General features: G+C 57.0%; 1 pseudogene; it reads left to right on the top strand.

Annotated features, from left to right (window-relative positions):
• The first annotated feature begins 1,760 nt into the window (after positions 1–1,760).
• On the top strand, positions 1,761–3,948 carry LOC148217898 (serine/threonine-protein kinase pim-1-like; annotated as a pseudogene).
• The last annotated feature ends 2,679 nt before the right edge of the window (positions 3,949–6,627 follow it).

The following is a 6,627-nucleotide window of genomic DNA, read 5'->3' as shown; positions in this document are numbered from 1 at the left end:
CATCACACCAGGGAACACTGCAAAGTCCTTGAAGAGGGCAAGCCCTGCTCAGCAGAAAGCAAAGCACCCGCCGTGTTTGATCCACAGCATTCCCATGCAAACACAACACGTGCCAGCCACTAGCAAGAAAGAAACCATATGGCAATCAAAACCAGAGCAGTGGGAGCACCATGAGAGCTCCTTGGCAAATCCTGATTTATTTAGAGCACAGGCACTGCAGAAGTCAGTGAACTGCTAACAAAATCCTCTTTCTGCCTTCGACAGCCAGTTCAGGAGAGCTCCCCAGAGGCAGAGGAACTTCAAGTCTCCTTTGTCTCTGGAGGATCTGCTCAGGTACAGAATGATCGGTGTTTCCAGTTGGGAATACTGCAGTGTCCTGGGAACTGTGGGCTTGACACTGCTGGCACCAGCACTCCTCCTCACGTCCCATTGGCTCCAGGGAACGATTCATTGCAACGGGCTCAGCTCCCGTTCTTACTTCCTGCCTTCTTACTTCCAGGCTTTCTCTGGCCACGTGCATCTTCAGCCATGATCTGCTCTGCTGATCCCTGAGGTGTGCTGGGCTGTGATGGCACAAAAGGGCTGAGTGCTGGGTGAGGCAGGGCTGTGATGTGCTGGCCACAGCGCTGTGACATCACTGTGCTGGCGCTATATAAGAGGGGCCAGCAGCCGCCACTGCCACTGCAGTCGCGACGGGATGCACTAGAGCCATGAGTGACAGTGACGTGCCAGTGATTGTGCTTGTCCTGCTGCTGGCCACTGTGGCTGTCTGCTGGGCCATTGGCCACTGTTCCTTGGTGTGATCCTAGGAGAGGCTGCCTGGGAGAGCCTCAACCCTTGTAAGGACAGCACACCAGCATACACCTGCCATCCTTGCAGGGACCTCAGGCTGTCAGAGAGCCTCCATCCTGGCAGGAGCCTCTGCTATCTCTGACAGCCTCCATCCCTTGCAGAGGCGCAATGAGACCTGTCTGCCTGCGGACGGTGCAGAGCCCGTGGACAGGTCTCCCAGCTCCCTGGGCGTCAAGAACCTGGGCACAACCCTGACCGTTGACGTGGCCAGGAAAGCCCAGAAGTCCAAGTGGGAGCCCAGCCCGAGCCAGGGGAGCCTTCACAGGAGCAGCTGGCGGAGCAGCGAGCATCCTGGAGCCAGCAGTTGCAGGCCCACAGCTGCCAGGATGCTGTGCCGGTTGTGCCAGCCGGCAACAGCCCCAGCCTCGTGGTGGAGACAACCCTCGAGACACCAAGGGGGTTCCTCCATCTCCAGGAAGCTGCCCCAAGAGAGACTTCAACCACCACGAAGGCCTCTCTAATAGCAGGTGAGATGTGCCTAAGAGCTGTCTTAGGTTTCCCCTGGGCTCTTGAGGGGCATCCCCAGGCCGGGCCAGGGCCCCTGAAGACACCACGGCTACTTCCAGTGGCTGTGACGTCAAGGGCTTTAGAGGTTTCAAAAAGCCCTGTCTGCTTTGCAGCTGCTCCTGGGACCCCCCTGTGTGACGCCTCGGGCTGTAGCCCCGGCTGTTCTCAACATCACAGTGCAGCCCGTGACGCCGGGGACAACGACGGTGCCGCCCTGCCCCGCTGCACCGCGGCTCCTGCAGCCGCCTCCGTGCCCTGCCCTGCCCCGGCTGTGCCGCTCGCCAGCCCAACGGCTACCCCGCGGTGGCCGCAGCCCGGCGCGCAGCAGGAAGCAGGTGAGAGCAGCGTGGCCCGCGCTGGCCCGGCGCGCCTGACTGGTGGACATTTGAACAGGGGGCCCTGGGCTCGAGGCTGATGGCTCGCTCTTGGCCACAGGGCAAAAGAAGCAGCTGCAGGAGCTGTACCAGCTGGGCCCGTAGCTGGGGACCGGTGGCTTTAACACCATTTTCTCGGGTATCCGCCTCTCGAACGGGAGCCTGGTGAGTGGCCGCAACGGCCGGCGTGGGAGGAGGGGCAGGGCTTGAGCTCAGGCCCCCTCTCTCGATGGCTTGCAGGTGGCCATCAAACGCGTGGCCCGGGAGAGCGTACTGCAGTGGGACGAGCTGGTGCGTGAGCGCGGCCAGCGGGACAGAGCAAGGCAGAGCGGGGCGGGGTGGGCAGGGATAAGCCCGGGTCCCCGGCAGTGACAGGCAGGGGATGGCGGGGGGGAGCGGGGCGGGCGTGGGCTCAGCGTGCGAACCGGAGCATCGCGGGCCTGGGGATGCCAGAGACTGGTAGTGGGGCTGGGGCAGGGGGCACCTCGCAAGCATCCTCTGGGGCTTGGCAGGAAGCCCAAGCACCAGGGAGACTGCGGGGCATCCCAGGCAGGGGACAGCGCAGCTACAGGGCGGCATCAGGTCTGCTGCAGGCATTGTCTCCTCCTCACAGCCCGACAGCACCCGTGCTCCCATGGAGATCGTGCTGATGGAGAAGGTGGGCTCTGGCTGCCACTCCATCATCCAGCTGCTCGACTGGTTTGAGCTGCCTGACAGCTTCCTCCTGGTGATGGAGTGTCCGAAGCCATCGTAGGATCTCCTGCAGTTCCTGTGAGAGCAGGGCTTCCTGAGCAAGGAGGTGGCGCGCTGGCTTTTCCGCCAGGTGCTGGAGGCCGTGTGCACCGCCTGCAGCGTCCTGCGCCGCAACATCAAGCCGGAGAACCTCCTCGTGGTCCTGGAGAGCAGCGACCTGAAGCTCATTGACTTCGGTTGCGGCACCTTCCTCCAGGAGCGGGCCTACACACGGTTTGCCGGTGACCCCCCAGCCCGGGCCCCGCTGCCAGGGCCAGGCACTGCACGGCGCCATTCCCTGCTGGGCCGCGGGCTGCGGCCTTCAGCCGGCTGCTGGCTGCCCTTTGGCACGGGGCAGATGCCGTGTCCCAGGAGCCGGCTGCCGGCCCTGCCCACAGAGAGGGGGCTGCAGAAGCCGGGGTTCGGCCCCTCGGCCTGCCTGGCCCGCAAGGGCATGGGCTGCTCCGCTGGCCTTCTTCGCCTTGCAGAATGGTTTCTTGGCTTTGGCCAGGTGGTTGGGGGACGTGCGGTGGCCTCCGGGGGAAGTCGGGGCCGCCGGCGCAGCCCCTGCCTCAGCCGGGAGGCCGGCACCAGGCTCTGGAAGGCAGCGGCCTGCGCCTGCACAGCGCCGCCTGTCTCCCCTAGGAACACGCGCGTACAGCCCGCCCGAGGGGATCGGCCTTGGCTGCTACCAGGGCCCGTTCAGCCACCGTCTGGTCCCTGGGCGTGCTGCTGTACGAAATGGTGTGCGGGAGCCTCCCCTTCTGGGACGACCGCGACATCGTGTCGGGGCAGCTCTTCTTCGGGCTCCAGCTCTCTCCAGGTTGGTATCCGGCCTCAAGAAGGCAGGCTTTGGCAGATGGCGGCACTCAGCCCGGCGGGGCCCTCGCACAGCTGGGCAGGATGTCGCTGTGCCCTCAAGGGCCGGCCGCGGGAGGCGGCCCGTGCCCACGGGCTCCGTGCGGCACGCGTGGCTGAAGGCGGTGGCCGTGTCCCGCCGTGCCGCTCTCCCGCACGGGGCAGAGTCGGTCGGGTCCTGCGGGCGCCGGGGGCAGCTGGGCAGGAGCCTTCTGCAAGTGACCGGCACTTTCTGCCTTCTCTGCCCAGAGTGCGAACATCTGATCCGCTGGTGTTTGTCCAAGCACCCTGCGAACAGGCCAGAGCTAGAGGAGATTTTCTGGCACCCTTGAGTGCGGGCCGGGCGTTTCTGATGCCTTGCCGGAGCCTCTGCAGCACCCAGTTCCCACGTCTCACACATGACTCAAAAAAATAAAACTATAAACAAACCCATTGAGGGGTGTCAAGTTTGCTCCTTGTCAGCAGCTGCAGCTAAAGAAATCTCTTAGCAAAAGGTGTAGTCCCGTAGGTGCTCCCTTCAGCCTTCTTCAAGCTTTCCTTGCCTTTCCTTCTGCATGGGAACTTTGTGTCTTCCAGCACAGGCTGGAGCACAGGTAGGAGGGCCTTTAACAAGCCAAGAAATGCAACACTGAAACAACAGCTGTCCTTTCAAGCTGAGGCCGCCACTTGGGTGTCTCCTGAAGTGAAAGGGAGGGTTCTGTGTGCATTCCAAGGGCCTGCGGGTGGTAGGGGCAGAGATGTTGCTCTGCTACCAAAGCTGGGAGAAGAGCCAGAAGCACCAAAACCTCATTTCACCCTGAGCCCTGATGAACTCTTCCTCTTTCTTTCCCTCCAACCGCTGGCAGGCAAATGCAGGCCAGGCCTTGTGGCTCGTGGCAGAGCCTTCTTCCTCCCAGGGAGATTCCTCACAGCCGCACACCATGGCCTTGGCCAGGTGTGGACCCTGAGAGAGGACAGAGGCTCTGTTTGTTCCTACAAGGTGAGATCCAGCTGGAAACACGTACCACTCTGTGCCTGAGCAGACCCTCCAGAGACAAAGGGAGTTGAAGTTCCTCTGTCTCTGGGGAGCTCTCCTGAACTGGCTGTCGAAGGCAGAAAGAGGATTTTGTTAGCAGCTCACTGACTTCTGCAGTGCCTGTGCTCTAAATAAATCAGGATTTGCCAAGGAGCGCTCATGGTGCTCCCACTGCTCTGGTTTTGGCTGCCATATGGTTTCTTTCCTGCCAGTGGCTGGCACGTGTTCTGTTTGCATGGGAATGCTGTGGATCAAACACGGCGGGTGCTTTGCTTTCTGCTGAGCAGGGCTTGCCCTCTTCAAGGACTTTGCAGTGTTCCTTGGTGTGATGCCTAGGAGAGGCTGCCTGGAACAGAGGCAGCTGGACAGTGTAAAAGGAATCCAGGAGAGGTTTATAAAAAGGCTTTCAAAGGATACACCTTGGGTAGTACAAGAGCACAGCGATGGATCTACCCAAGATGGATGCAAGATGGACGACCACTCAAAGGTTTTCACAGCTTTGCTTTCAGGCCTTTCCTACACATCTGCATCCTCAGGGATGAGGCTGTTTGTCTCATAGCCGTGGCCCTGAGGGAGCAGGGACGCCTGTCCAAAGGGCTGCCTCCCTCTGCACTCTGGCAGCTCTCACCCAGGCTCTGGCAGGGGTGAAGGCTGTTGCAGTACAATCCGAAGGCTGCAGGCCTTCCTCACCCTGTTCCTCCACTGCTGATACCAACGAGTTCCCTGCACAAAGGAACGCCACCTTTTCTTCTGGAGGAACTTGTTCCTGCACAACACCAAGCGTCTTCTCCTCTGGCACCACCACAGCATCCTTAAAGCTGTGATTTAGCAAGCCACAGCTCCTGCAAATTGCTGCTCTGTGGCTGCCTGCCAGAAACCCCTTCAGCAATGGCCTTGGCCTCCACTCCTGCTTTCTGGATTTTCCTGGCCAATCTGCTTGCTCAAGGAGCAGCAGGTTCTGCCGATGCCTGGAGGGAAAGAAAACCAAGAGGATTTGGAATAAGAGAACAAAGAACACTACTCAGTCAAGGCAGGAGAGATGTAACAAAGTTTCCAAAATGGAGTAAGTAGCAAAAATAAGGTGGTATGGAGAAGAAATTATTCTGCAAGCAATTGTGATAGGAAATGAAAGCTGATGTTGCTACTAGGGAATCCACCATGTATATTATTGCTTAGCAGACAGTGGAACTTTTCTACTATTGGCTGTCCAGGCTCAAGCTATTCTAACCTGATAGCCAAAATATTAAAAAATCTATGTGCACTGTGAGGAAAGCTTTCCACTTCTACTAAGGCTGAGGACCATGAATCCTTCCTACCTTACAGATGCCCATGGATGTGAGGGTGCAGGCAGTCCTGTCCAAAGGGCTTCCTCCCTCTCCAGTCTGGCAGCTCTCACCAAGGCTCTTAAAGCTATGGAGTCTCTTGCAACAAGTATCCCAGTTTTGGAGGTCTTACTTATCCTGCTCTTGTACTGCTGATAGCAGGGACTTCACTGGAGATGGGATCACCTGCCTTTGCTCCTGGACCATCTTCTCCAGCACCATTCTGAGCATCTTCTCCTATGGCATTCTCACAGCATTGAGGCAGCCATGGACTGGTGACTGACAGTGCAGGACAGGTGGTTTTGGGACACACCTCTGGGAACAGCTTCTGTGAAAGGACCAGGCTCCTCTTTTTTCTTCTGGGCCTTTTGTGGCCATCTGCATCCTCAGGGTTGTGTCCTTGTTGGTCCTCTGGCCTCTTGTCCTGCATTTTTGGAGGCCTACTTTTTACATTCTCCTTCAAGATTAAAGGTTTCATACCTTGATTCTCTTCTTCTAGCTTTGAATACGTCATCTCTTCTGTAACTCTTTACAGTGTACAAAAAGTTTAAGATCTTTCTCAAAACCTTTATAGTGACTATGCTTCATAACTGTTGCAAGTCTTATTATTTCATATCCTAGATTATACACCATCTTTGTCCAGATTAGTATTTCACAATATACAATACAATTATTAATTTCCTCTATGTACATGATATAATTACACATATTTGTCAGATTTTTTTTTTGCAGAAAACAAGGGTTATTTTTTCTCTGTGTTATATTCTTGTGAACTCATCTGTTTCCTGGTTTCACTTCCTCTATTTAGAAGACATTTCCTATTACTTATTCTTGCAATGATTCTCCAATCCTTCCATACTACTTTATAGCTGTTGCAACATGTACTTATAAGACATTTTTTGTTGTTTTGATTTATACTTTGGTAAATGATAAAACATGTATTTCACATTTCTGTGGACTGCAAGAA

The sequence above is a fragment of the Sturnus vulgaris genome, unplaced genomic scaffold (assembly GCF_052056855.1).
Source record: "Sturnus vulgaris isolate bStuVul1 unplaced genomic scaffold, bStuVul1.hap1 Scaffold_198, whole genome shotgun sequence".
In the NCBI taxonomy this organism is placed as follows: domain Eukaryota; kingdom Metazoa; phylum Chordata; class Aves; order Passeriformes; family Sturnidae; genus Sturnus; species Sturnus vulgaris.
This window is presented reverse-complemented; position numbering and strand designations above follow the sequence as displayed.